The sequence below is a fragment of the Dendrobates tinctorius genome, unplaced genomic scaffold (assembly GCF_039654945.1).
Source record: "Dendrobates tinctorius isolate UK_male_01 unplaced genomic scaffold, ASM3965494v1 ptg000046l, whole genome shotgun sequence".
NCBI classification, from domain to species: Eukaryota; Metazoa; Chordata; class Amphibia; order Anura; family Dendrobatidae; genus Dendrobates; species Dendrobates tinctorius.
Genome location: NW_027361714.1, coordinates 2,504,951 through 2,523,441, shown reverse-complemented (window position 1 = coordinate 2,523,441; position 18,491 = coordinate 2,504,951). Strand labels below are relative to the sequence as shown.

Sequence of the window (18,491 nt, the reverse complement as noted above, 5' to 3'; positions counted from 1 at the left end):
TTATATGCACTATTATGCAGAGATAGCTGTCAGTCACTGATAGGACCGCCCACAGGACTGAAAGTCCCATAAAGAGCAGAGGTTTACATGATTAAAGCCCAGGTTATACTGAACATTTTCTCATAAAGCTAGGGTACATCTAATACTCCTCCGCACCCCCTACTCCATAGCATGGTGCCATTAGATTGGACTGCGTATTCATGGAGACAGGTTCTCTTTAAGATTATGTTGCAAAGTAGAAAATGAGAAACCTGCTCTATGAAAGGATCTTATTCATCATCATCATTTCCATCTCCCTCTAAGCCTGCAATTCTCTACCTTGAGAAGTATTGTTTTCCCAAGTTTCCAGGAGAAATTGGATTTGCTGCCCTAGTACCTCCTTTTACGTTGTTAACAGCACAATGCTTAGCAAACACAAAGTAATCAGCAGGTAACCTAAATCCAACCACCCACATTATATTTTTTACATCAGCCCAACAGAGGAATCCCATGCATCACTGGGATATTTCGGTGCTTTCTCACTTCAGCTTCCCACCAAGTCGATCCAAACAGTTGTACATGAGAAAATCCGAGGCAACACATGCTTTAATTTTTCCTGGAAAAAAAGCTAAACTTTTATTTCATCCTTTAAACAACATTTTGCAAATAGTGAAAATACAACCAAATAAAGGCTTATATTTTCTACTTTCTGTATTTTCCAGAAGGCCAGAAGTATTTCTATATATTTTAAAGGATGAAAAAAAGTCAAGTAATTTTTTCCAAGAAAGTGAAAGCATTTGGAGCCTCGGATTTTCTGATATTCCAATGATATTTTTGCATTAATATAAGCGTGTGTGAGCCGGTCATACTATAATGCTCTGTGGTCAAGACTGTACTGCGTTTTAGGTTACATAAAGGAAAAAGTTCTTTTTTGGATCTTGCAGATGTTGACGCTAATTTGGAAGAGACATTATATTCATTGGAAGTCAGAGGATACATTGCGCATATTAATATTTTCATTTTGCTTCTCTATTACCAGTAATGTGAAAACACGCAGAGGAAGAAGTTTTAAAGCCGAATTTTCGGCTGCCAGAGACGGAAAGCAATTTGCGTAAATCGCTGACGATGTTTAAATGCTCAAACATTAGGGTTGTAATTAAGCTCATGCTCGTCTTAGGGGTGATTTGTTCTTACAACCTGTTCTGTTGCATTCACATTTGGAAGCTGCAGATAGCGCCTCCGGCTGCCCGCTCTTCACGGCAGACAAGCTTACTTACAGATAAGTGAAATAAAAGAAGTCTATAAATCAGGTTAAGCCAGGCCTGATATATAGCTGGTGTAGTGGAAGACAACAGCAGATCTGTGCTGCACCGTGTATGTTCTGTATTATTCTAGTATCTTATGGGACAGCTCTTCACTAAATATTGCATCAGGACATTATTAACTGTCTCAGACATTGGCAAAAAAAGGCAAATGCTCAGGAAAACCAAACTTTGAGGTAGTAGCGAAGGTCTCAATTTGGGAGCTCAAAAGGTGTGTGTGTGTGTATGTATATATATATATATATATATATATATATATATATATATATATATATATAAATATATATATATATATATATATATATATAGACAGACTGTGACACTTCGATTACCCACAGGTGGACTGTTGAGCGTTTGGCCGACAGCCACCTCGGCCATCTTTCCCTTAGACAGGAATAATCATTCGGCTGAACGTTCCTGTGCTCTTTACGAGAAAGCTGCCGACAGACATCTCTTGAGAGAACAAAGCAACTGTCAGTCCGAATTCGGGCATGGCTGATAATCATCTTCCTTGACGATCAGTTGGTCGGTACTCTCAAACAAAATAAGACTGTCAGCCAGATTCAGCCGACCGTAGTCTAATGTGTATGAGGCTTTAAGCTCACATCTGTGTCTTGTAATTTCATTATTCTCATCCATTACGGGATCAAAGCAATTAAATCAATGGCAGTGCCAGAGCTATCTCATGATGGAAACCAGCAGCTCCCGACAGATCCCGTTCACTATAATAGGGTCCATTATTTTCGCTTGCCACATTATTTTGCCTGGCATTTTTGTAAGAATTTGTGATGTGATTCTGAATGGAGCCTCCAAGACAGATGTGAAGGATCTGTGCGCTGAAAAATCTATGTGGAGCCTGCATCACAGGTTTTATTAAATTTGGAGGGAATAAAACAATGCTGGTTATTCAATTTTTGAAGGGGAGGGAGGGAGGGGCAATGCCGGACAATATGAAGAAGCCCAAGCAATGCTATGATAGTCAGTAGGGTCCGTTGGTGTCATTCGTGTGATAGATCCATTCCTGGCTTAATATCCATTCATATGATGTCAGTGAAAACAGACGTGGACATGGTCTTTAGCTACAGTTACAGTTGTGGCCAAAAGTATTGACACCCCTGCAATTTTGTCCGATAATACTCAGTTTCTTCCTGAAAATGATTGCAAACACAAATTCTTTGGTATTATTATCTTCATTTAATTTGTCTTAAATGAAAAAACACAAAAGAGAATGAAGCAAAAAGCAAAACATTGATCATTTCACACAAAACTCCAAAAATGGGCCATACAAAAGTATTGGCACCCTCAGCCTAATACTTGGTTGCACAACCTTTAACCAAAATAACTGCGACCAACCGCTTCCGGTAACCATCAATGAGTTTCTTACAATGCTCTGCTGGAATTTTAGACCATTCTTCTTCGGCAAACTGCTCGATGTCCTGATATTAGAAGGGTGCCTTCTCCAAACTGCCATTTTTAGATCTCTCCACAGGTGTTCAATGGGATTCAGGTCTGGACTCATTGCTGGCCACCTTAGAAGTCTCCAGTGCTTTCTCTCAAACCATTTTCTAGTGCTTTTTGAAGTGTGTTTTGGGTCATTGTCCTGCTGGAAGACCCATGACCTGTGAGGGAGACCCAGCTTTCTCACACTGAGCCCTACATTATGCTGCCAGTGCCAGAGGCAGCAAAGCAACCCCAAAACATCAGGGAACCTCCGCCATGTTTGACTGTAAGGACCGTGTTTTTTTCTTTGAATGCCTCTTTTTTTCTCCTGTAAACTCTATGTTGATGCCTTTGCCCAAAAAGCTCTACTTTTGTCTCATCTGACCAGAGAACATTCTTCCAAAACGTTTTAGGCTTTTTCAGGTAAGTTTTGGCAAACTCCAGCCTGGCTTTTTTATGTCTCGGGATAAGAAGTGGGGTCTTCCTGGGTCTCTTACCATACAGTCCCTTTTCATTCAGACGCCGACGGATAGTATGGGTTGACACTGTTGTACCTTCGGACTGCAGGGCAGCTTGAACTTGTTTGGATGTTAGTCGAGGTTCTTTATCCAACATCCGCACAATCTTGCGTTGAAATCTCTTGTCAATTTTTCTTTTCCATCCACATCTAGGGAGGTTAGCCACAGTGCCATGGGCTTTAAACTTCTTGATGACACTGCGCACGGTAGACACAGGAACATTCAGGTCTTTGGAGATGGATTTGAAGCCTTGAGATTGCTCATGCTTCCTCACAATTTGGTTTCTCAAGTCTTCAGACAGTTCTTTGGTCTTCTTTCTTTTCTCCATGCTCAATGTGGTACACACAAGGACACAGGACAGAGGTTGAGTCAAATTTAATCTATGTCAACTGGCTGCAAGTGTGATTTAGTTATTGCCAACACCTGTTAGGTGCCACAGGTAAGTTACAGGTGCTGTTAATTACACAAATTAGAAAAGCATCACATGATTTTTCGAACAGTGCCAATACTTTTGTCCACCCTTTTTTTATGTTTGGTGTGGAATTATATCCAATTTGGCTTTAGGACAATTCTTTTTGTGTTTTTTCATTTAAGACAAATTAAATGAAGATAATAATAACAAAGAATTTGTGTTTGCAATCATTTTCAGGAAGAAACTGAGTATTATCTGACAAAATTGCAGGGGTGTGAATAATTTTGGCCACAACTTTAGGTCCATATATATTTGGACAGAGACAACATTTTTCTAATTTTGGTTCTAGACATTACCACAATGAATTTTAAACAAAACAATTCAGATACAGTTGAAGTTCAGACTTTCAGCTTTCATTTGAGGGTATCCACATTAAAATTGGATGAAGGGTTTAGGAGTTTCAGCTCCTTAACATGTGCCACCCTGTTTTTAAAGGGACCAAAAGTAGTTGGACAATTGACTCCAAGGCTATTTCGTGGACAGGTGTGGGCAATCCCTTCATTATGTCATTCTCAATTAAACAGATAAAAGGCCTGGAGTTGATTTGAGGTGTGGTGCTTGCATTTGAAAGGTTTTGCTGTGAAGGAAACATTCGGTCAAAGGAGCTCTCCATGCAGGTGAAACAAGCCATCCTTAAGCTGCAAAAACAGAAAAAACCCATCCGAGAAATTGCTGCAACATTAGAAGTGTCAAAATCTACAGTTTGGTACATCCTGAGAAAGAAAGCACTGGTGAACTCATCAATGCAAAAAGACCTGGGCGCCCACGGAAGACAACAGTGGTGGATGATCGCAGAATAGTCTCCATAGTGAAGAGAAACCCCTTCACAACAGCCAACCAAGTGACCAACACTCTCCAGGAGGTAGGCGTATCAATATCCAAATCTACCATAAAGAGAAGACTGCATGAAAGTAAATACAGAGAGTTCACTGCACGGTGCAAGCCACTCATAAGCATCAAGAATAAAAAGGCTAGACTGGACTTTGCTAAAAAACATCTACAAAAAGCCAGCACAGTTCTGGAAGAACATTCTTTGGACAGATAAAACCAAGGTCAACCTCTACCAGAATGATGGAAAGAGAAATGTATGGCGAAGGCGTGGTACAGCTCATGATCCAAAGCATACCACATCGTCTGTAAAACATGGCGGAGGCAGTGTGATGGCTTGGGCATGCATGGCTGCCAGTGGCACTGGGTCACTAGTGTTTATTGATGATGTGACACAGGACAGAAGCAGCCGAATGAATTCTGAGGTATTCAGAGCCATACTGTGTGCTCAGATCCAGCCAAATGCAGCCAAACTGATTGGTCGTCGTTTCATACTACAGATGGACAATGACCCAAAACATAAAGCCAAAGCAACCCAGGAGTATATTAAAGCAAAGAAGTGGAATATTCTTGAATGGCCAAGTCAGTCACCTGATCTCAACCCAATTGAGCATGCATTTCACTTGTTAAAGACTAAACTTCAGACAGAAAGGCCCACAAACAAACAGCAACTGAAAACCACCGCAGTGAAGGCCTGGCAGAGCATCAAAAAGGAGGAAACACAGCATCTGGTGATGTCCATGAGTTCAAGACTTCAGGCAGTCATTGCCAACAAATGGTTTTCAACCAGGTACTAGAAATGAACATTTTATTTACAATTATTTTACCTGTCCAATTACTTTTGTTCCCTTTAAAAACAGGGTGGCACATGTTAAAGAGCTGAAACTCCTAAACCCTTCATCCAATTTGAATGTGGATACCCTCAAATGAAAGCTGAAAGTCTGAACTTCAACTGCATCTGAATTGTTTTATTTAGAATTCATTGTGGTAATGTCTAGAACCAAAATTAGAAAAATGTTGTCTCTGTCCAAATATATATGGACCTAACTGTATGTAATTATGTGTGATTTACTTTAGTTATTTTATTCGCTTGTATGGCACTGTTATTCATGCACTTTACAGACATCATCATCACTGTCCCCATTGAGGCTCACAATATACATTTCCCATCAGTATTACTTTGGAGTCTAGGAGTAAATTCACCCAAACACGGTGTGGTAGATGGACTCGCTCTTCTTCTTAAAGAGGTAGACACAGGAACCGTTTCTATTTAAAGTCCGCCTGGTTTATTGCAATCCTCATAAACCACGTCACCAGAAAACGTAAATCCAGCCTTTGTCCAGCAGAAGGTAAAACATAAAGTAACAGTACAATAGTGCTGTTAGCCCACCTGGCTTAGATTCCAGCTTCCATTTGCTTTAGCAGAGGACATTCAATCCAGGAGACCTGCAATCTCTATGCATCCAGCTTTCCTTAACACACAAACACATCTCCAGACCTATCCACACTGAAATGCTCTCGAAAACTGGGTATTTATCCTCTGCACTCCTCCCACTCTGCAGCTGTTCAATCATCCTAGCACTAAACATGGCTGATTTAACCCCTCTCATCACTTAATGTGCTGGATGATTTTTCCTATGTGTATGTTTCTGAAGCTAACAACCTCAGTGCTACATATCTCCCCTCTAGTACTTTGCCAGTGACTTTTTCACAATGGGGAAAACATAGAAATTCCATGCAGACATTGTCCTGGGTGGGAGTTGAACCCTGGATCGACAGCACTGAGCCACCCTGCTGTAGATATACCCACTGAGCCACCTGCTGTAGGTATTACCACTGAGCCACCCTGCTGTAGGTATATCCATTGAGCCACCCTGTTGTAGGTATAACAACTGAGTCGCCCTGCTGTGAATATACACACTGAGCCACCCTGCTGTAGATATACACACTGAGCTACCTGCTGTAGGTATTACCACTGAGCCACCCTGCTGTAGGTATAACCATTGAGCCACCCTGCTGTATGTATAATAACTGAGCCATCCTGACGTAGGTATACCCACTGAGCCACCCTTCTGTAGGTATTACCACTGTGCCACCCTGATGTATGTATAACAACTGAGCCACCCTGCTGTGGGTATAATAACTGAGCCACCCTGCTGTAGGTATTACCACTGTGCCACCCTGCTGTAGGTATTACCACTGTGCCACCCTGCTGTAGGTATTACCACTGAGCCACCCTGCTGTAGGTATTACCACTGAGCCACCCTGCTGTAGGTATAACAACTGAGCCACCCTGCTGTAGGTATTACCACTGAGCCACCCTGCTGTAGGTATTACCACTGAGCCACCCTGCTGTAGGTATAAAAACTGAGCCACCCTGCTGTAGGTATTACCACTGAGCCACCCTGCTGTAGGTATTACCACTGAGCCACCCTGCTGTAGGTATAACCACTGGGCCAATATACTGTGGTTATTAACATTGTTAAATAGCGACCTTGTTATCAAAAAGGAAGTTTTCATCGCAGTGTAATTCTGGCCTTCCTTAGAATTGCTGCACATATAAAAGGCTCTGCATAATAGCTGTATGTATTTTTCCCCCTGGTGTAAGAGCAGCTTTGTGTGATAACTGATAATCTATCCCGATAGAGGGTAGGGAATCCCTGCACATAGTAAATGTTGCTGGAGGACAGGTGGCAATCCGTGGACTATCTGCTTAGTGGAGGGATAAATCAATCTTGGCACATAACCTGACTGTAATGTCTCCGCTCTGTTCGGAATAATTAGTGTCTTACATCAGTGAGGAGCATTTATTCCTGCCAGTTCAGTGCTAATATGCTTAGTGCCAAATGCGGCTTGTTACCCGCTAATGTCATTTGCTCAGCGGGAGCGCCGTTTTTATTTACACTTCCATATTTATTGGAAGCGATTACTGTACACTTTACTACTATAATATCAAACACAATTGCTTTGCTGGTTTTTGCATACTGATGTTTTTATTCAGGCAGGAATTCTATTAATGTGGCTGTGCTGGTTTCTTCTGGAGGAATTCTAAAGTTATCTTATGGCTGTCGCTAGGTGCGCAGCTCCGAGGATGAGAATGAGAGGAATGGCTAAATTGTGTGATTGTTGAAGCCCTTAAGGGCACAGACGTTAGGTAGCTGTGGGTGAATGATCACGTAGCTGACACCTCTCAGCCTGACTCCACAGTAAATATATCCATGATCCACCCAGCCGAACACCTCTGCTATTTCAGTAGAGCCCAAGCTAATGACCCCCCTGGTGCCATAGCATATAGCCTGTCGGCTCCCCCATCTATATTAGATTATCAGTAATTCGTGGACATCAGTCATCCTGGGTGAGTCAGGGTCTCTTTCCTCACATCATGTTGCTCCCAGATTACATAGCAAAAAACCTGCTGATGGATTGTAAGCTTCAAGTTAAACGTGGTGTCATTATAATGTGGTTCATGTGGTCAGTCATAGTAGTCATTACAGGACCAGCTAGTTTTCTCTTACCTAGCTGTGCTTCCCTGCGTACAAGATAACAAAGAAGTGAATACTCCTTATTAGGAAACATTATGCATACTGTATGTGATCCCCTCCCCATGCTCTGCCTCCGTGTACATGAGAATCCCACCCTAGTGATCTGTAAGGGTCCCACACTTATGCCACCAATGCTAATGGTGGGATCACCTTTCTGCTATGCTCAGTGTCCCCACTGAAAGCCTCTGGAAGCATCTGATGATGATTTGGCCTGAATGTCTTCTTTCTCTTACACAGCATGGGATGCCTTCCGCTAAATAGCCAGTGGGGCTGAAGCTCTCCATTCCTGTCAGTAATTCAGTAGCCATGTGTCTACCATGAATCCGAATGGGATATCAGATGCTTGAGGCTCTAGGATTGCTTTGTTGGACCTAGCACAGAGGAATAGGTTCATACTGTTTATTATTGCCTCTCTAATAATGGTGAATAATATTCTGTGCCATGCTGTGAGGTATAGCCGCACTATTCTTGCCTCCAAAACAGACCTCCCCCTTAGCGGTTCACCATGGGGTCCATCCATCATTATTTGGATTAGCTGAATCTTGGACCCATCACGTTGTCATGAACACTTGCTGTCAGTGAAGTTTTGTATACTTCCACCAGTCTTGGTAACATCCAACTGGTGATGATTCACAGCTCAGAAAGTGCATCTCTCGCGTAGTGAGCCATGTACCTGTGTAATCAGGTAGTCACAAGCATATTATACAGCCAGTAAGATTTCTTCATATTGTGCACAAGGTCTCGGTAAAGCTACACATACTGTGCATCGTTCTTCCATTATCACCAATGATCAGACGCCCTGGCATCTGCTTTGAATTTTGCCTGTCCTTAAATACATGGACAAAAGTCAAGGCACAGACAGTAATTACCATATTCTTGTCTTTCTGGTCTGTTATGGATCGCTCGTCATGATAAAAGGCTGCATACATGCTAAGTAGCTATAGCTTCAGATCGAAACTCAAGTCATTTTCCAAGAACTTTCCTAACATGAAGCATTTTATAGAAGTTAATGACCATAATTCCATACTCTACACTTGTATGAAATGCTTGTTCCCTTTTCCGTGTGCATGGTGTCTGAGCTGACTCTTGCTTCTCATATCTCCCTTCCGCTTTATGCCTTTTCTCAGAAACCAGTAGTCAGGCAGTGAAGTCTAAATCATGGGTATCCATGCGGAGGTCATTCTGATTAATACAGTAGTAACTGACTCATGCACATTGCCTATAAAACACCTCATTCCTAAAAATGTTGGGACTGAGGCATGACTTCCTATTAGTGATGAGCGAACGTGCTCTGCTAACATCTTATCCGAGCATGCTCAGGTGTTATCTGAGCATCTGGGCTAGCTTGTATATTATGTTCGAGTCCTGGAGGATGCATGATTTGCAGCTGCTAGACGGCCCCAACACTTGCAGGGATTGCCTGTTTATTAGGGAATTCCCATGTGTTCAGGCTGTCTAAGGGTACTGTCACACTTAGCGATGTACCAGCGATCCCGACCAGTGATATGACAAGGTCAGGATCGCTGGTACATCGCTAAGTGGTCACTAGTGAGCTGCCACACAGGCAGATCTCACCAGCGACATCGCTGGGGACGGGGGTCGCTACTTACCTGTCACACCAGGCGATCCTGCGTCCTCCCGCCCGGCTCCACGCGTCGCTCGTCGTCACAGCAGGAAGCGCCGCAGGAAGCTGACGACGAGAAACAGTCCTGGACGTTCTTGCGCGATCAGCCATAACCAGCGGGGGAGCGGGTCGTAGGTAAGTATCAGACACAGCGATATCGCTAGCAATATCGCTATAACGTCACTAGTTATAGCGATATTGCTAGCGATATCTCTTAGTGTGACATGTCCTTAACAGCAGCAAATCATGCAGCCTCAAGGACTCGAACATGATCTACGAGCACTCCCAAGATACTCGGATAACACGTTCGCTCATCACTACTTCCTATGTAAAACAGGTTGTACCTTCTTCAGTGTAGTACTTTGGAATTGCGTAAGGTTAAATGATTTCATGATATCTGTTAGTATTTGAAAAAAAAACTATTAGTCGTTGCTCGGGTTTTTCCGAGCATGCTCAGGTGTCCTCCCGAGTATTTTGGCGTGCTCGGAGATTTAGTTTTCGTTGCCTCAGCTGCATGATTTGTGGCTGCTGGACAGGCTGAATACATGTGTGGAATGCCTGTTTGTTAGGGAGTTCCCACATGTATTCAGGCTGGCCAGCAACCAAAAATCATGCAGGTGAGGCAACGAAAACTAAATCTCCGAGCACGCCAAAATACTCGGAGGACGCCTGAGCATGCTCAGGAAAATCCGAGCAACGAGTATACTCGCTCATCGCTAGAATCGACCAGTATACACCAACATTGGGAACGTGTAGAAGAGACACATGTTTGAATCTGATCGAGGGCATGCCAGGAAGGATTCAGGCAGTGTGTTGGAAGCCAAAGATAGATTTACAAAATATTAACAAAATAATACAAATTAAAATTTAGATCTTTAGGAACAAAACAAAAACAATGCAGTGACATGACAAGAATCTGCATAACTAATCGTATGCTCAATAGTTGCAAGTCAAATTTATGTAAAAGATATGCAAGATGATTGTCTATAAAATGATCGTAGCACCATGTTCAAAGCAGTAGTGGAGGGTGAGATATGGAGCCTGAAAGTCAAAAGTTCAAAACATTGTTGCTCTTTTGCTCCTCACTATATTCATATAGGTGACAGATGCTGCCATGAATCAAGGTTAGGGCTTCAACTTAAAACCCCCATTCACATTAGACCAATGTTGGCTAAACTTGCTGATGTAAACAGGTTTGAATGAGGGTCTAATGTGTAAGGGGACCTCAGACCAATGATTGTCGGGAATTAAGGAGCTACCATGTCTGATTTCAAACTGCTGATCCTTTTGTTCTTCCTGAGATTAACCACCGCCAAACATATCCGATGGCGGCTCTCTCGTGTACTGAATTGACCTCTGCAAGCTCGATAATTATAGTTCTTGGTAATTGCGTGTGTGGCTTTTTTGTGTCTGCAGGCCCCATCTTAGAGGGAATATTTTTGTCAGTCTCTTGGTAAATTGAAAGTCTCCCTGTTAATTCAGATGCAATATGATGTGATTTATAGCGTGATACTATATGTGTCATTATATAAGCATAATATAATCATATAAATAACTTGTCCATACTTTTCAAACATTTGAAGATTAATAATCCCAAAAATAAAAGGCGTATTTATGTTCTGTTTTGTCTCTGACTACACAGGAAGGAAATAGTGGAGGTATAACTAATTGATATAAACGATCATTTTAAAGGAGTCATGCTGTCTCTTGTTATGTCACGGACCTGCCTTTTCTACTCACTATGGATATCCCAACTTTATGCATTGAGCACAATTTGGCTAATTGAAAACAAGATTATCCTGCATGTGGCGTACCCATAGGGTCAGCCAATACTTTACGTACCTTTATGTATATGCACCATATGACATCAGACCAATTTCATAGTAATGATGATAATGTGTTTATAGGAGTCGATGGGAGATCTGCGGGCTGGTAGTTAGCTGCGCTGCTAATTCCCAAGAAAGCAGAAGATAGCAGATGATTGTAGGGAAGTATTGTGTATTGGAAATCAATGCTTGTCAGGATCGGACCAACCAACCTCTTCCACAGGACAGTTTTTAGAAGGGGTCATTCTCATGGATACATCAGTCATTCATTGCGGGATCGGAGCTGGCAGCAGTACCAACAATGCCCATGCTGCAATAATTGTGTTATCAACACAACCCCTTCACATGAACGCAACTCACACTGGGGTTTGCTTCAGGACTGTGGAGTCGGTAAGTCGAACCTTCGACTCCTCAATTTCCCCAACTCCTACTCAGCACTGGTCACTACTGAGCATGTACATAAAGTGCAGCACAGATTCATCTCTGCTGCGACCCCACAGCCCGGCCTCACTACTGAGCATGTGCATAAAGTGCAGCACAGATTCATCTCTGCTACGACGCCACAGCACTGGTCACTACTGAGAATGTACATAAAGTGCAGCACATATTCATCTCTGCTACGAAACCACAGCTCGGCCTCACTACTGAGCATGTACATAAAGTGCAGCACATATTCATCTCTGCTACGAAACCACAGCCCGGCCTCACTACTGAGTATGTATATAAAGTGCAGCACAGATTCATCTCAGCTACGACCCCACAGCCCGGCCTCACTACTGAGCATGTGCATAAAGTGCAGCACAGATTCATCTCTGCTACGACCCCACAGCACTGGTCACTACTGAGCATGTATATAAAGTGCAGCACAGATTCATCTCTGCTACGACCCCACAGCACTGGTCACTACTGAGCATGTGCATAAAGTGCAGCACAGATTCATCTCAGCTACGACCCCACAGCCCGGCCTCACTACTGAGCATGTGCATAAAGTGCAGCACAGATTCATCTCTGCTACGACCCCACAGCACTGGTCACTACTGAGCATGTATATAAAGTGCAGCACAGATTCATCTCTGCTATGACCCCACAGCACTGGTCACTACTGAGCATGTGCATAAAGTGCAGCACAGATTCATCTCTGCTACGACCCCAAAGCACTGGTCACTACTGAGCATGTACATAAAGTGCAGCACAGATTCATCTCCACTACAACCCCACAGCCCGGCCTCACTACTGAGCATGTACATAAAGTGCAGAACAGATTCATCTGTGCTATGACCCCACAGCACTGGTCACTACTGAGCATGTACATAAAGTGCAGCACAGATTCATCTCAGCTATGACCCCACAGCACTGGTCACTACTGAGAATGTACATAAAGTGCAGCACAGATTCATCTCTGCTATGACCCCACAGCCCGGCCTCACTACTGAGCATGTGCATAAAGTGCAGCACAGATTCATCTCTGCTACGACCCCACAGCACTGGTCACTACTGAGCATGTATATAAAGTGCAGCACAGATTCATCTCTGCTACGACCCCACAGCACTGGTCACTACTGAGCATGTGCATAAAGTGCAGCACAGATTCATCTCTGCTACGACCCCAAAGCACTGGTCACTACTGAGCATGTACATAAAGTGCAGCACAGATTCATCTCCACTACGACCCCACAGCCCGGCCTCACTACTGAGCATGTACATAAAGTGCAGAACAGATTCATCTGTGCTACGACACCACAGCACTGGTCACTACTGAGCATGTACATAAAGTGCAGCACAGATTCATCTCTGCTACGACCCCACAGCACTGGTCACTACTGAGCATGTACATAAAGTGCAGCACAGATTCATCTCTGCTATGACCCCACAGCCCGGCCTCACTACTGAGCATGTGCATAAAGTGCAGCACAGATTCATCTCTGCTACGACCCCACAGCACTGGTCACTACTGAGCATGTGCATAAAGTGCAGCACAGATTCATCTCTGCTACGACCCCACAGCACTGGTCACTACTGAGCATGTGCATAAAGTGCAGCATAGATTCATCTCTGCTACGACCCCACAGCATCGGTCACTACTGAGCATGTACATAAAGTGCAGCACAGATTCATCTCTGCTACGACCACACAGCACTGGTCACTACTGAGCATGTACATAAAGTGCAGCACAGATCTCAGCTATGACCCCACAGCACTGGTCACTACTGAGCATGTACATAAAGTGCAGCACAGATTCATCTCTGCTATGACCCCACAGCACTGGTCACTACTGAGTCTGTACATAAAGTGCAGCACAGATTCATCTCAGCTAAAAGCCCAGAGCCTTAGATCAGGAACAGAACAGACAATTATAGGACATAAAATAACTTTCCCAAATTATTATGAAAACATTTACAGGACATCCTGCATTGAACTACTGAACCCAATTTATTATATATTTTAGGAGTCGGAGTTTGTCCACTTTATACCGAATCCACCAAAATGGACACTGACTCCATGGCCCTGGTTTGCTTCCCCCTCTGATGTACTTGTCACTACCAGTCAATCACAGTTAGACCCTCAGAGCGCTTTTCTTTTAGGTTTCTCCATATGGTAAATGATAAGTATACAGTCATGGCCAAAAGTATTGACACCCCTGCAATTCTGTCAGATAATATTCAGTTTCTTCCTGAAAATGATTGCAAACACAAATTCTTTGGTATTATTATCTTCATTTAATTTGTCTTAAATGAAAAAACACAAAAGAGAATGAAGCAAAAAGCAAAACATTGATCATTTCACACAAAACTCCAAAAATGGGCCGGACAAAAGTATTGGCACCCTCAGCCTAATACTTGGTTGCACAACCTTTAGCCAAAATAACTGCGACCAACTGCTTCCGGTAACCATCAATGAGTTTCTTACAATGCTCTGCTGGAATTTTAGACCATTCTTCTTTGTCAAACTGCTCCAGGTCCCTGATATTTGAAGGGTGCCTTCTCCAAACTGCCATTTTTAGATCTCTCCACAGGTGTTCTATGGGATTCAGGTCTGGACTCATTGCTGGCCACCTTAGGCCTCTTTCACACATCAGGTTTTCGGCGTCAGGCGCGATCGGGCGCTTTTGACTAAAACCGGATCCGGCGAAATGCAATGCCGGATCCGGTTTCCCCCCCCATTGACTTGCATTAGAGCCGGATCGAGCCGGATGGCCATGCGTTTCATCCGATTTTCGCCGGATCCGGCAATGTGACGCGACCCGGCGTCTGGAAAAAACGGCTACTGTAACGTTTTTTGTCTCCGGCGAAAAAGCCGGACACGCCGGATCCCGCGTGTCCGGCTTTTTCATACAATGAAAGCCTATGAGCGCCGCAATGCGCCTGATCCGGCGACAGCCGGATCCGGCGGCCGGATCCGGTTTCTTTGGTCTGAGCATGCTCAGTAGCTCTGCCCACAGGACATATATAAAAGCAAGACAATGGGACCCTCAGCCACACCCAACATGCCACCCAAGCCAAGAACCAGGAGCAGGAGAAGGCAGCAGACATCTGCAGCAGCAGCACCATCAGCACCACCCCAAATGGAGCAGCATGCTGAACAACGGGAGGGGAGTCCAGCAGCAGATGAGAGACGGTAATTATCAAATCCCCCATTCCTCCAAACTAGGGCTATGGAATATCAAGATAATTCATTGGCCCTTTGTTTCTCTTTATTCAACAGCCGCCCAATAGATGCAGCAGCAGCAGCAATAGCAGCAGCAGAAACACCACCCACAGCCATGGAGTCTGGCCATGAGGAAGACAGCACATCTTCTGGGAGCCCTCCCTCGCATCGTCAGCGTTTGACGGTAAGTTTTTATTTCCAAAATCCATCATCTCTGTAATATATGTGTATTCATTGCCTTTTATTTCAAAACAGGAATCACAAGATGAAGAGGAGCTCCCAGAAGAAGAAGGAAGGGGTGGACAGACACTTGGAGTGGGCTCACAATTGGTAAGTTTTTTGCATCAAACGCAGAAACACAACATCACACTACACACAACACATAGAAAACAATGTTCTGCAGACCACACACAGCAAACAAATGCCTACATCCAAAGACATAACATTTTTTGTTTTCTACTCTAGTCTTCCCAATATGGTGCTCGGCCAAGAGGTCCTCGCAGTGCCTCCCAGGGTCGTCGGCGACAGCAACGCGGCGGTCACCAGCGTGTAAGTATAAATATTTTTGCTTTGTTTTTTTTGCACTTTTTATTTCATTTCTTTTGTGGAGGCTAATTATGTTATTTTTGTCTTTTTCTTTAACAGCCTTCACAGCGTGCTCCCGACTCTGACGGTGAGGATGGAGGGATTGATGTGGACCGCCTCATCGATCTCGTCAGAGAAAGGGAGCCGCTCTGGAATATGGCTGACCGCCGCCACGCTGACCTGATTGTTACCCGACGACTCTGGGAGGAAATCTGTTCGCTCCTTGTGGACCGCTGGGAGGACCTCGAAGCTCGGGCCCAGATTAAAGAGCGTAAGTATATACAGTACCGGTTGCTTGATTTAAACCAGTGTTTCCCGAACTCCAGTCCTCGTGGTCCCCACGGATCATGTGTTCAGGATTTCTATTTACTTTGGAAATCCTGAAAACATGACCCCTGGGGACCATGAGGACTGGAGTTTGGGAAACAGTGATGTTGTATACTAACCACTTTGTCCTTTCTCGTTTCAGGGGAGAGAATTGTGAAGCGGTGGCGGTCTGTGAGGGATCGTTTCAAGAAGGAGTTCAATAAAGAGATGCGGGCCCCGAGTGGATCTGGAGGACGCAGGAGCAAGTACAAGTACGCACGAGCCCTGTCGTTCCTCCGGGAGACAATGCTCACCAGAAGGTAAATATTACACACCACATGTGACAAAAAAATGTTTAGATGTAACTTTTTTTTTTCAGCCAGGTCCATACCATGTCACTATTTTAATTGTTTTTTTTTCTCTTTATTCCACAGCACGGTGAGCAGCACTCGGGAGCCTGCACGATTGGACCCTTCTGAGGCGATCCCTGAGGAGACCGGCACCGAGGGACACTTCGACCGCCCCGGTACATCTGCACCTTCCCAGCCTTCCCACACATTCGACCCATCTGTCCCATCCACCAGCACAGGAGCATCGTGGCCGCCTACATTACATGAAGCTGCTGGTGAGGAGATCGCTTTCCCTTTACCCCACCCTTCTGCCCCTGCCACCTCTAGTACACCTGCGGGTACTGGGCGGCAGCGGCAGAGGGGTCAGGAAAAGACTTATGCGCCAGAGTTCTTGCATCTGAATGCATCTTTCCAGAACTGTCTAAAAGTCTTGTCAGAGCAAATCTCCGCAGGCTATCAGCAGATCAACTCCAGCATTCTGGAGGTGAAGACACTTCTGCAAACCATGCATTCAGAAGCAAGATCTTCACCAAACCACACCTTTTTCAGGTCTGTTGTGGAGCGCATGGAAACGCTCTCTCCTGCCCAGCAGATGCATGTAATGCATTCATGCCACGCTGCTCTCCAGCAAGTTACCTCCCAACCTCCTCCTCCCACCACAGTAGTTCCTCCACCTGCACCCCCTCCAGCCACTTTCCATCCTCCCCCTCCTATTACATCTACACCCCCTCCAGCCACTTTCCATCCTTCCCCTCCTATTACATCTACACCCCCTCCAGCCACTTTCCATCCTCCCCCTCCTATTACATACCATCCACCTCCCCAGCACCAGCAACCTCCCCAGCACCAGCAACCTCCCCAGCACCAGCAACCTCCCCAGCACCAGCAACCTCCCCAGTACCAGCAACCTCCCCAGTACCTGCAAACTCCCCAGTACCAGCAACCTCCCCAGTACCAGACATCTCCCCACTTCCAGCAACCTGCCCCGTACCAGACATCTCCCCACTTCCAGCAACCTGCCCCGTACCAGACATCTCCCCACTTCCAGCAACCTGCCCCGTACCAAACTCCTTCCCCATACAACTTGCCATCAACATCATCTGCTCCTACAGTCCCTGCCCAACCCTCCACTCCACCACCCACCACCTCTTCTGCTTCCCACATGTCCACCCATTCTGTAGTTTTTTCCACACCTTCACCTCTAACTGTTCCTTCCCCACCACGATCCCCGTCCTCTCTCAACACTCCCAGTGTCGAAGTGTCCCGCAGCCCCTCCAGCAGTATTCCCACCACACACTACACAGATTTATAATGTGTGTATTTAAATAAAAATGACCAGTTTTATGGTTTCAAAGCTTTATTAAACAAGTTTATTAAAATTTTAAAAAAGTTTACTAAAAAAAACATTTTTCAATAAAAGTTAAATTATTTTACACTGGTTGTCTGTCATTTCTTTCTGCGGCGAAAAAGGTTAAATACAGGGTATTTAAAAGGTGAAATGGTATTCAAAACTAGGTATATAACTGTGGGTAAATTTTAGCTTTTTGCTACAGTTGTGTTCCTGGTTGTGTTTGAAGCAAAGTATTTCACCTAAAAAGTTGTGTTTATTGTTGGTGATTTCCTAACAATGTACACAACTTTTGTTAAAAGGTGAAATACTTTGCATAAAACACAACCAGGTACACACCTGTGGCCTAAAGCTAAAAATAGAGACCATGACAAGATAGCCAACTTTGGTTGGCAAAGGTATATACTGTTGGTACAGAAGGTACACAAGTTTGGTTAGGGCACAAATCTTTCACACTCTGTCATCCTGCCAGTGTACTCTGCCTTGAGGTGACATAAAGTATAGTGCAAAATTGTCCCTCATTACTGAAACCGTCACAGAACTTCTAGTGGTAATGTCATGGTAATCTTGCAAGGTGGTTTCTTCAGAGGTGTCCTCAATGGAAATGGGTTCCTTGCAGATAACAAAATTGTGGAGTACCACGCACGCTTTGATCACCTCGTCCACAGTTTCTGTCTTGAGGTTGATCGCAGTCAATAGGACCCGC

General features: G+C 44.3%; 1 protein-coding gene across 4 annotated transcripts in view; it reads left to right on the top strand.

Moving 5' to 3' along the window:
* The window catches only part of SASH1 (SAM and SH3 domain containing 1), a 222,841-nt gene that overhangs the window by 26,504 nt on the left and 177,846 nt on the right, over nucleotides 1–18,491 (top strand). The window lies entirely within an intron of this gene.